This window comes from Coccinella septempunctata, chromosome 1, assembly GCF_907165205.1.
Source record: "Coccinella septempunctata chromosome 1, icCocSept1.1, whole genome shotgun sequence".
NCBI lineage: Eukaryota > Metazoa > Arthropoda > Insecta > Coleoptera > Coccinellidae > Coccinella > Coccinella septempunctata.
Genome location: NC_058189.1, coordinates 4,394,730 through 4,406,896, shown reverse-complemented (window position 1 = coordinate 4,406,896; position 12,167 = coordinate 4,394,730). Strand labels below are relative to the sequence as shown.

The 12,167-nt window shown below is 35.3% G+C and overlaps 1 protein-coding gene across 1 annotated transcript in view; it reads left to right on the top strand.

The window, feature by feature from the left end:
- The window catches only part of LOC123310911 (chaoptin-like), a 268,551-nt gene that overhangs the window by 169,304 nt on the left and 87,080 nt on the right, over positions 1-12,167 (top strand). The gene's annotated exons all lie outside the window — the stretch shown is intronic.

Here is a 12,167-nt window from a genome sequence, read left to right as displayed (position 1 = left end):
CACTGTACAGATCATTAAAAAGAATTGGCAGACAATATCAGCCTATACATGCCTGGATAGAAAAACTTTCCTGATGTTGGTTGACTTTCTGTTTGAATCCAGTTATTTTATGTTCAATGGAGAAACGTACCTACAAATTGAGGGAACAACTATGGGTGGCATTGCGAGTCCCATTTTTGGAAAATTTGTAATGAATGACTTGGTGATAACAGTTGTGTCCCAACTACCCTTTCCTGTGCCTTTTGTCAAGTTCTATGTTGATGACTCTGTCATGGCTTTACCATTTGACATGATTGATGAAACGGTAAAAATTTTCAATAGCTACCATGACAAGATACAGTTCACGTTTGAAGTGGAAACTGGAGGTTCTTTGCCCTTTTTGGACGTCTGCTTACACCGTACGGAAGAACAAAAAATCATAACGAATTGGTATACTAAACCCACCAGCTCAGGTATCATACTTAACTATTTATCAAACCATGCTACCAGCTATAAGATCAGTGCTATTAACAACTTACTTCACAGAGCAATCAACTTGAGCAGCCCCGTGTATCATGACCTAAACATAAAAAAAGTGAAACACATATTACGAGATAATAAATACCCCAAACCTTTCGTTGATAGAATTGTTTCAGAACTTCTACGTAAACGAAACAATGACAAAACTGTCAATACAACCACAATGAGTAAAGCTTACTTCAAATTTCCGTATGTCCCAGAACTGTCCCAAAAAATCAAAAGAACCCTTAAAACGGAAAATAGTGAGCTAGTGTTTTACAACATGAAAACAGTTGGGTCGTTATACAGCAAAATAAAAGATCCAATAAATAAAGATCATAGATCAGGAGTGATATATGGGATTCCATGTTTGGATTGTGATAAAATGTATATAGGACAGACGAGACAGTATTTACAAAATAGGATTAAACAACATGCATACGATGTCAGAGATGTGAAAAATAGAGAAAGGACAGCCTTATGTTCACATTTTTTCAAAGACGATCACAGGTTCGATTTTTCGAATGTAAAAATATTAGACAATGAACAACATTTTAGAAAAAGGAACATTTTAGAAATGATACATATTAACATTAACAACACTGTTAATTTTAGATCTGATACTGAACATTTAAGCAAACTTTACAATTCTGTTTTAACAAAATATGTGCATTTATAGTGCTGTGCGAGCTTGGTGGAAACTAATTAATGTACGGTATTTCATTGAAAGAAAATGAAGATAATTCTGTGTTTGACAACCTTGATATTGTTTTACTGTATTGGTTTGTTCTGTTGTGTTTTCAGGTTATGTTTTCCTATGATTTATTTTGGATGTAAATATTCTGGAATTTTCCAAGTGAATTTTAGCCAAACTTTTAGTATTTTAAGCTGTTTTTTTGTGATTTGACGTGGAATATACAGTTGATGCCGTCGGTTTTTAAAGTTTTTACATCTGAATGTCTTATTTATAGTATAGAGGTATTTATTTATACTTTACTGTAAGTGTTTTGTATGACATTTTTATAATGTTTTTAGGCCTAATGAAGCAAACGAGAGTTTGCGAAACGTTGCTGAATATACTTTAAGATCTTTTGAGAGTTCGTCCTTATCCCGCAAAATACAGTTATCAATTCATAAGGAATATGTTTTTTTATAATTATTAGAGAATATTTTCTTTGAAAAACTTCACATTCCCAACAATTGCTTTCAGACAAGATAAAACATGTTTAGACCATTCTAAGCCCCTTTTTCGAGACAGAGATCATTCAATTCTCTTGTATGAATATTTCAGAAATCATTCACTTCTCGGTCCGTTCAACCTTAACACGATCCCTTTCTTGGCTACAACCCTTATCCGATTCGACGTGTCTATTCATAATAAAAATAAATGTTGGAATCGAACATCGAATTCGTACGGTCGTTGTGCTACATTTGATTCTGTCATGAATCTAATGGACGGAACCGAATTGGACGAAGAAATAATGGAAATCTAAACTGAAAACTTCCTACTGTTATATAAAATGGCACATCCCCTTTCTATTTCGCACAGCTGGTAGGCAGTGGCGTTCATGCCGGTTATAAATAAAGGAAATCGGCCTTCAACTTCATTCGCAATCTGTGTAATAGATTGTTATGGCTTCAGCCGCACTAACCGCATCGAGTCAGGTCCTGATCTTGTTCTCCCAGCTTTGAAGGGCCATTAAATTCAACATTCATTAAGTTCGCGGATTTCGAAACCTATTTCAATATAATAATTATGAATATACCTATAAGACGTCAAATACTCACACCATAAATTGACAAGCCATAACAACAACTTGAAGTCTATTAGTCCATATAAGTCGATAACAGGTAAAAGGGTGTTTTTTATTACCATCATGTAATTTAAGGAAATTATTTGTGGGTCCAATTTTGAAAAATGTGAATATATTATCTATACAGGGTGAATCTTTGGCTCGTACAAGTATTTTAACAATAGATTTCTGAGGCCAAAAGAAAAACTTTTTTCCCTTACCATTTTTTTCGAATCGGTTCGGTTTAAAAAATACAGGCTGTTCCAAAACCGTAACAAAATAGTTATTTATGAACCACGGACGAAAAACTCTCTACAGTCGGGCCTGCAAATTGATAACCGAGGCACAACCGAGGATAGCAAGCAGGCGGGAAGATATAGTCAGTTTTATGCCGAGGTGCATATTATTTAGTCGACCTCACATACCTTTATGAAAGTAAGAAGTCACCATTTTATGTTTATGGCTTCATCTATGTATCCGTAATTGCCAATTCGATGAGCTCTGGTGAAGTGTTACTGTTATCCATATCGCTATAACTATCCATTCTTGATTGTACAAGAATCAATAGTCAAAGACCCTGTAGAACTTCCTTTGAAATAGGGCTAGTTAATGTTAGATGTAGTTTCCGATTGCCAGCTGTTTCGCAAGTAATAAAGATAATTTTTTATTAGTTTGCAGCAGAGTTTCAGGAGAAAATGGGTTAAAAAATTGCTTAGTTGGAGTGTCATCTTTGAAGCAACGTAACTGTTCAACGGAGCTTCTCCAGGCATCACTCCATGGAAACTTTCTGTCTTATTTTGGTGTTTTGAAGCTATAGGTATCCAAATTTATTCTCACAAATTTTGTTTACCTAGTATTATATTATTATACTACCTATTCTTAGTTCTGTAAGAAATTTAGGATACTCGGTTCACGCAAACAACGGCTCTTATTAATTTCAATTTTGTCTCTTTCGAAATGTGTCAGTGGGTAGAATTTATTCATTGCTGCCTTGGTTTTGTCGATGGCTTGATTAGATGGCTTTTCCCTGGTTAGTCCACCCGTTTTCCTCTCCATCAACTTCCAGATTGATTGTGGTTCACAGTTTTATCGCTGGGCTCTTTTGCCCGTTGAGCTTTATTTTCCTCTTGATACAGACAGCTCTAAGATGTCTAAAACACTGGTGTGTGAACTTGTCACTTTTTGCATGCATCAGCATTTCAAAAAATCAGGGATATGGGATCAGTTTCGTGGTGGCGCCACCATGTTATTTGCTTCGTTCTATCCTTGTTCTACCAAAGGAAGTTCAATGATCGTTTTATTTTGTTTTGCGTTGATATCGAATATCGATCAACGAGTTCAAAATATGAACTGGCCTATTTTGTCAGCTGTTAAGGAATTTTTGTGATTTAAAGTTTAATATTCGTTGTAAAAACAAATCTGTCAATATTTCAACACTATGGAATAAGGGTTCAAAGGAGTATTTACAATTCTTCTTCAAGATAATTTCCGTTTGACAAACTGAATTCGTGAGGGTGTTAATTCAATATGATTTCAATAAAACACAGTTGATTGGTCAAATATCCAATAAATTCAGTTGACGGAAAGGGAATTTCCACTACATCAACTCAGGAAGAATATTTGAAGAACAGACTCGAATAGATTTATGTATTTCTGATTCTCAATACATGCTCACAATTCACATTAGGTATTTCCGATACACTTTCTTCGAAATATTGCTGAAGTCGCCATAAAACTTAGCTATGTATATCCGTCCCGAATATTCGTTCATCTGCTTTGGTTATGCCTCAAATTCCAACAACACCGAATTCTTAGCTGTAGTTCTTGATTGTCCATACGGAAACTGAACTTACTGAAGGACATGTTGAATAAATGAATGTTTTAGACCCTTTCTCGAAACTAATCCAATTTCACACACTAATGAATAATCGTTTATAAATACAACATATGCGTAAGTCGTAGGAAAGTATTTAAATTATTTTCAAATATCAATTGACAATGCTCTGTCAAATTCTAAACAGCGCTACCTACAGTGGGAAAAACGAAACTGGTACTAAAAACGTCTCTAAAACCGTGAAAACTAGGAGTCGCTGCGATCGCTAGGTTGATCGATAAGGGGTGGGGATTTAAGTCAATTTGAAATTAACAGCCTTAATTTTATTTTGGGTTATGTGTCATCGTAGTTTTTTCTGATAATTTTTCAAATAGGTACATTTTTTCAAATCTTTAATACATATGAAATTTTTCTGAATTATATGCAATAAAATACAATTCACATTATAAAGGGGACTAAATAATCAGTTTTATTTATTTATAATGAATTAGGAAATCAATGAAATACAAAAGAAATCACGGATCAAAAAATGATACGTACGTATGTTTATCATTGTTTACTGAAAACAGGATAAGTTAGTTGGTTTAATATAATCTTTAAAATTATATACATTCGCAGTCAGTAGTAGAACATAATATATCAAGACAACAAAATGTAGCAATCTCAGATTTATCAATTATTAGAGTAGCTTCTGTTTCGTATACTCAGCTGAGAACCGTAATAAACCATATATTATGATATGCCAACAAAATTCTTCAAGAATATCCACTTCTGAACCATGTAACCCCTCTCACGAGGGATGACAATTTCGATTTCGTTTTTAATGAATCCACCATCTCTTTTGATACAATCATCGCAAAAGTGCGATATATTTCCGAGTCTATTCTTGAGGTAAGATTTTTTCCAATTTTCTCTCAAAAATGCACTCTGAAATGTTATCTCTTATCCTTCTCTTTCCGATGCCAAACCACTCTTACGCTTCAACATTTCACCATGGTCATATGTTGTTTTCTCATCAAAAATCTAAAATAATAATATACTAATCATATGTCACAAGGAAGACAGTTAACTTACGGCCGTTTTCAATAAACCTAGATATCCATCGTTTCACTTACTGACGATTAGTAACAATTGGTAACCATTCTAAAATATATGTACAGATAGATCATAGAAACGAAATCACATGCATTTTCTATCTTCAGTAACTGAAATAATGGATAGATAGGATTATTGAAAACGGCCGTTAGCCAACTTCAACTAGTTTAAATCAAAATTTCGCCATTATCGCTATTGGCAAAAACATGAATTACCTTTTGGTACATATTTTGGGGGACAAATAATCTCTGGTCTCAAAGCAACGATCGTTCTCCTTCTCTCTACTCTCCATAGTTATCGGATTTGTTGCTATGTACAGTTATGGTCCAAGTACTGACGCTTGAGGCACTCGCGCTTTATATAATAGGTATATTGTTGCCACACTCTGTCGTATGCTCTGGCGTCCTCCAAGCATGAATATTTATTTATATCCCTCTTGTTACATGAAGAACTTTTAATATTTAACTCAGTGAACAGAATGTATAGGATCTACAAGAACACAAAATACTTTAACAGTGAATGATTCCCACAATTTCTGATCACGAGAAGAGTTGGTTCAAGAAGTTTCATACAAAGCCTGGCCATATTTCGCGTCGGCTTATCTGATATTCAATGAAATCGCCCACACTTAACAACACCACTCATGTATTCGGGTAGCAGAAGAGGCGTACGGGAACAGTGCAGATTATGCATCGCATAATAAAGCAATAATCAGAGCCGATAGTCTCTCTGCCGGTGAAATGAATACGGCCGAAACTCCTAGCCTGAGATTACCAGAAAGTTATGTTCATAATATATTGCCGCGGCGATGTTTTTGAATATATGCGGTCGTGCTTCGCCACCTACGGAGGCACAGAGACGTATGTAGGCGTAAAAACGGAATAATATATTGTTGAAATTTGAATCTGGCGAACTTTTTGCGATCTTCGTTCGGTAATCTCTGTAGATATATCGATAGGCTAGGCTTTCACTGTGGAGTATTAAAAATTTCGGCGATTTTTAGCCGTGAGGTAGGTATCTTCAACCCATTCTGGGTTTTACAAAGCTCGATCGGGGAATCAACGCTTGATTGACGAATAGACGTCAATTTGTTTTCAATCGATCATTCAGTCAAGATCATTCAGAATATCATCAAATTATGATGTTCATACGTCCATTCAATTTTTCTCAATTGCTACTTCTCCAATATATTCAGAAATGAAAAAGTTTCAGTGATTTCGTTTTAGCAATCGAGTGAATGTCAAATCGTTGATCGGACAGTCAAAGTTTTATGAAACCCGCTGTTAATCTCGGACTAAAATTATATTACCACTTCAAATTGGGGTGTTTTTTTTAGTTTTACCATTATATGCATAATGGAAGTGCATTATATATTATATTTATGGTGTCGTCAAAGAACGCCTCAACTATTAATGTATTTTTATGTGTTTCGAATATTGCGACTGCGCGTAGAGGTGATATAAAACTTTGACACTATCACAGAACACATGGCAGTTGACTATGGAGAGTAGACAGAAGGAGAACTATTGCTGCTGTAAGACCACAGATTATTTGTCTCCTAAAATATGTACCAATAGGTAGTTCATGTTTTTGCCAATATGCCAATAGCCGCGCTGGCGATCACAGGAGAACGAAATTTTGATTTAAATTAGTTGAAGTTGGCTGAGTGAACTGTCTTCCTAGTGACAGATGATTAGAATATTATTATTGGTGATTTTTGATGATTGAACAACCCATGACCATGGTGAAATGTTGAAGCGTGCATTTTTGAGAGAAAATTGGGAAAAACCTTACCTCAAGAATCGACTCGGACTCAACTTGTGTGTCTAGAGCACTTTTGCGATGAAGATATCGAAAAAGATAATGGATTCATTATAAAAGTAATCGAAATTGTCATCCCTAGTGAGAAGTGGACTCTTCTGAATAAGAATATCTAACCAATAAAACTTCAGAAGTGAATTTTCTTGAAGAATTTTGTTTGCATAACATGATATATGGTTTATAACGGTTCTCAGCTCAGTATTGGAAACAGAATCCACTCTAATAAGTGATAAATCTGAGATTGCTACCTTTTGTTGTCTTGATGTGTACTACTCCTCACTGCGAATGTATATAATTTTGAAGATTACATTAAACCAACTAACATATCCTGTTTTCCATAAAAAATTAAACATATGTATGTACAATTTTTTTGATCAGTGATTTTATTTTTAATTTCATAGATTTGAAGGAACGTATTTGAAAAATCATAAAAAAAATACGGTGACACATAACCTAAAATAAAATGAAGGCAGTTAATTTCAAATTGACGCTTAAATCCCTATCCCTTATCGATCAACCAAGCGATCACAGCGACACCTATTTTCCCCGGTTTTTGGGGACACATTTTTAGTACGGCGATCGTTCTTCTTCTCTCTACTCTCCAAAGTTGTGAAAGTGAAACCAATGTAATACTCAAAACACGAAAAAACGACTGAATAATGTCAAAATTTTTCTTGAAAAAACAATAAATGTGTTATTCCATATCACTTGGATTGTAAAATGCTCGAGGTAATCGAAAGGCACAAAATATAGTTTTGAAAAAATACGTTTCCATTGCAAGAGTTCATGAAATGACATGAAAGGTGTCGCTTCGATTGATTGTTGCTAGGGCATTACTCAATCCATAGCAACAAGAGTTAGATGATGTTTATACACTTACCGGTTTCCAAAATAATTAGAATTGTATGCATTTTGTGAGCCACAACTGTACATAAGGGTTAACTCCCTTGATAGATAATAAGTTTAAGAAATATTATTAATATTATCTGCCATTTCTGGATCTCCAGAATATGAAAAAGTTTTTAAAATTGTTTGAAAAAACTTATGTAGAAAAAAAATTTTGAATTCACATTTAGTGTAGTTTCCGATTAATTACTTAAAATAATTTCAATAAGGGGTGATAGTACAATAATCTGGGATTAATATAGGCGAAAAACGCTATTCTTAATCACAAATTGGCCCTTCGATTGAAAAAAATAGTACGAAAATCGGCAATTCTAGGTATTTTTATAAAATTCTCATTATTTTGGAATTGGTACATTTTCGCTGAACTAATGTTACTGTCATAGTATTTAGTCTACTTTATCGTGGTGGGACATTTCATTGTGACTATACACCATGTATATCCTCAGGTTATTTTGTTTCACTTGTTTTTTTGTTGTTTTTTTTTCACTCATTACATTTTCAGTGAAAAAGTTTCCATGGCAACGATCATTTCACTGCGATAAAACATGCAAGCCAGCAAAAATTAGTAAGTTAGTTTTTCAGCGAGAATTTCTTGACATTTCTCAAATTCAAGATAGCTTCGGAAATGAATGTCGAATATGTTGGACTTATTTTCTCGTGAAATGGTCATGTCGAATACCACTCGAGATGAAATTTAAGCAGGTAAAGTTTCTCCATTGTAATATTCAATTTTCTCGCCTTATGACTGGTGATTTTGATACAAATGTTGTTCACGACATTGCCGAGCAACAAACTTTCATATTTTCATATTACAATTTAGAAATTTTGCCGGCAAAATTTCATCCCCAGTGGTATTATTAGATACATGTGAATAATAGATAAACGTCAACTTACCCTTGTTACTATGGGTTGAATATTGTCGTCTTGAAACGTCGAAATGTTATAAAATATTTCATTCCATTTTGACGTTCAAAAACAACATGATTCAATGCAAAACAACAAGGGTAAGTATTTAAAATTATTGTCCAATAATGTAGATGACGGATGGTGCCATAATTGTGGCGATATATCAGAGGATTACTTTGGGTTTTTGAAAATTTTTGGAGCACTCGGTGATGATACTATTATTATTGTTGTGACTGACAGACGAAAATTTTTGTTTCTGGCCCGTAAAGTGTCGCTAGCAACTGGGTCAAAAAACGCCGACAAACCCGAATCAGGCAACCTAACATGTTCACGATGCAACAAAACCTACTCGCCCTTTGAGCTCGTATTAATAAAGCTCCCATGAATAAACATTCATATAACTACTTGCAGTAAAAATAACTAAAATGCCTTCAATTCGTTGTGAACCAAATTTCAGGTCAGGTTTTTCATCCTTTAGGGTATCGGGAATAAAATAAGGAAATATTCTGAAACAACGTACAAAAACTGCAATTTTTTCAAGTCATTGTTAAACGAGACTCTTCCCATTCCACAAAATATAAGTTTTTGCCATATAGTATGAAATATTCTTTTTTTTCTTTCGCACTATTAGAATGGAGGTTTTATTTAATGAAAAAAAAAGGATGACGTCATAGAACAGTTCTGATGTCATTGATCTAACAGAATTGACTCCCTTGTGAAATTTGCAAAATTGGGTTCTTTGGCTGAATACAACCCTGTTCAAAAGATCCATAGATGTGTAGTGTCACAGATTTAGCTAGTTATTCTGAAGGTTTTTTGTTTTTCCAGGGATGGTACAGCTCATTATGAAAACTTAAAATGGCTGTATCTTTTTATCAGGGTAAAATCGGAAAAAATGGTTTAGGAAAAATGTTTTTTTTTTAGCTCAACAATCTACCGTTGAAATATTTGTACGAGTCAAGACTCATATAAGAGAAATTTTATCCCATCATGATTTGTTATTAGCTTTTACTGAAATTCATCACACAAATGATTAAATCCCCAACCAATTAACACGTTTGGTATTGCATCGAACATCTGATTGAATAGATCATATATTGCATTAACAGGGTAACAGGGATAACTGTCCAATCCCTCAGTTCGATCGCGAACAGATTGATGATTACCAACTTTACTGAATATGATGGACTAATGAGAATTGGATTTGTAGGGAATAATTATTAGAGGCTAGCAAAGATTAACTTTGCTTCGTACCTATCGATCTCTTATATTCTCTATGCACATTTTAGTTGCAACTCAGAAATGAGCAATATTGTTGTCAGTAATTCAAATTAAATGAAATAATTATGATTATAATGAGGATAAATTCTGATGCACACCACCCGACGATATGATTATCGACAAGTGTTACGATCTGAATTGAGCTAGCCAATTTGCCATCGTCAAGGCCCCAAATGGAGTACGCTCCACCGAATAAAAGCAGATGCTGACCATGGTTTCGGCCTCATTTGGCCTCATCAGAGCAACATAGCATTTTTCCACGGTGGAGAACGTTTGGAATTGATGGAACTTTATTCAATGTTGTCATGTTCTACTGGGTATTATTTACCCAGAGCGCCATCCAACATGATACGGTATCCGATTCAATCCCCTCCAGATAGAAACCAAGACGAAGATCGTAACACTTGTCGATATTCATATCGTCATTAATTTATTCAGTGCCGTAAAGGCGATATCACTCTTCATTATGATTATATTTCGAAAATGAATGAGAATTCAAGTCGGCTGGCACAAACCAGTTTACATTAACTAAAGTAAAGGTATACTTTTTCTTTATTTTAGAGAAGAACTTTCAGTATGTTGATAGTTATTCATACAACAAGTGAGTTAAATGTATAATCATTCAGGAGAAAAAACCCTTCAGTCTCGTAGGTTTATTTCTTCGAATGAATAAACATTTGAAATTCACGCGTTGTATACAAAATTTCATTCCATTTCAATTTATTAGGATTCAAATGATAGCACTTTCCAGAGAATTATTTAATTAATGAAATGACTTGAATGGTGTAGCTTTAATTGTTTATTGCTTAGAGTATTATTCAATCCATTGCAACAAAATAAAATGACGTTTATTATAGGCATTTAATCCTCACTGAACTTTTTGTTAGTCCTAGCTTCGGTACGTCATCTGTAGTTTCTGAGATTTTAATTACATTTGATCGTTTTTTTTTTTCCAAATATTGAGAAAAAATAATTCAGATTTCTATATTTGGAACATTGACACCTACATGGAATGGCCTTTGCGGTGCAACACAAACGAATTTTTGTCTTCCACACATCTGATACTTCTCTGTCTAACGCGACAGTGACGTTACATGGCTGAATTTATATACCTTCCTATCTTTTCGCATTGAAACTTTCTCAATTGGCGACACTTAGAAACTATCTCACTCCAGTGTTTATTTAAGGCTCGAAATTCGAAAATTACAGAGACTTGGGCAAAATGATAAGTTTTCGTTACTAAAAACAAATACTCAAATACTTGCAACCGGGAGCAAGTGCAAAGCCTAAATTATACAGGGTGGCCATTTGAAAACGAAACAGACGAGATTACAGACGAAATAAATTTTTTCGATAGAAATGCTCGGACAGATCTATTTCTGTTTCGAGGGGGACAACTTAAGATGTAGGTTACGGATGCATAGCGCTTTTTGGCGGTATGTGCTGGGGTGAGTTCACGCTATTTGAAGAAATGCGTGCTCTTGGGGTGATTGTTTCGTCCCACTGCTAGGGTCGGACTCATCAGGTAGGTTAATGAACCCTAGCAGCTACCTACGACAATCGCCGAAGCAGCGTAGTTTGTGCCTGCTATAAACGCCGGTTACGTCGAGGGTATAGAGTTGTGCGTCGCCGGTGGCGCCATCGTTTGGCGTATGCTGCACCGCAATAGACGTATATTCTACCCTGTGATCGCAACCGTCGTGCGCAGTGATGCCATCGTTTGGCTACCCTTGGTACCACCATGGTGAGATGAAGTATTCTTCTACCATGGGTACAACTACGCCGCCACAACACTCCCCCACCAGCGGCGCTGACTGGGGAAGCGATGAGATACGGTAGGCAGGGTACCGCCGTTTACGAAGATGGGAAAGGGCGTCTAGAGTAGCGTCAGAAATACCAGAGATGGGAGCGTGCATTGTGAGCGAGCTATTGTCTCAACCGGTCTGGCCTTTTGGGATACGTCGTTAAGACGGCCCTCCCTCATCACGTCGGGGTCACCACTTTGGCGGTATGTGCTGGGGTGAGTTCACGCT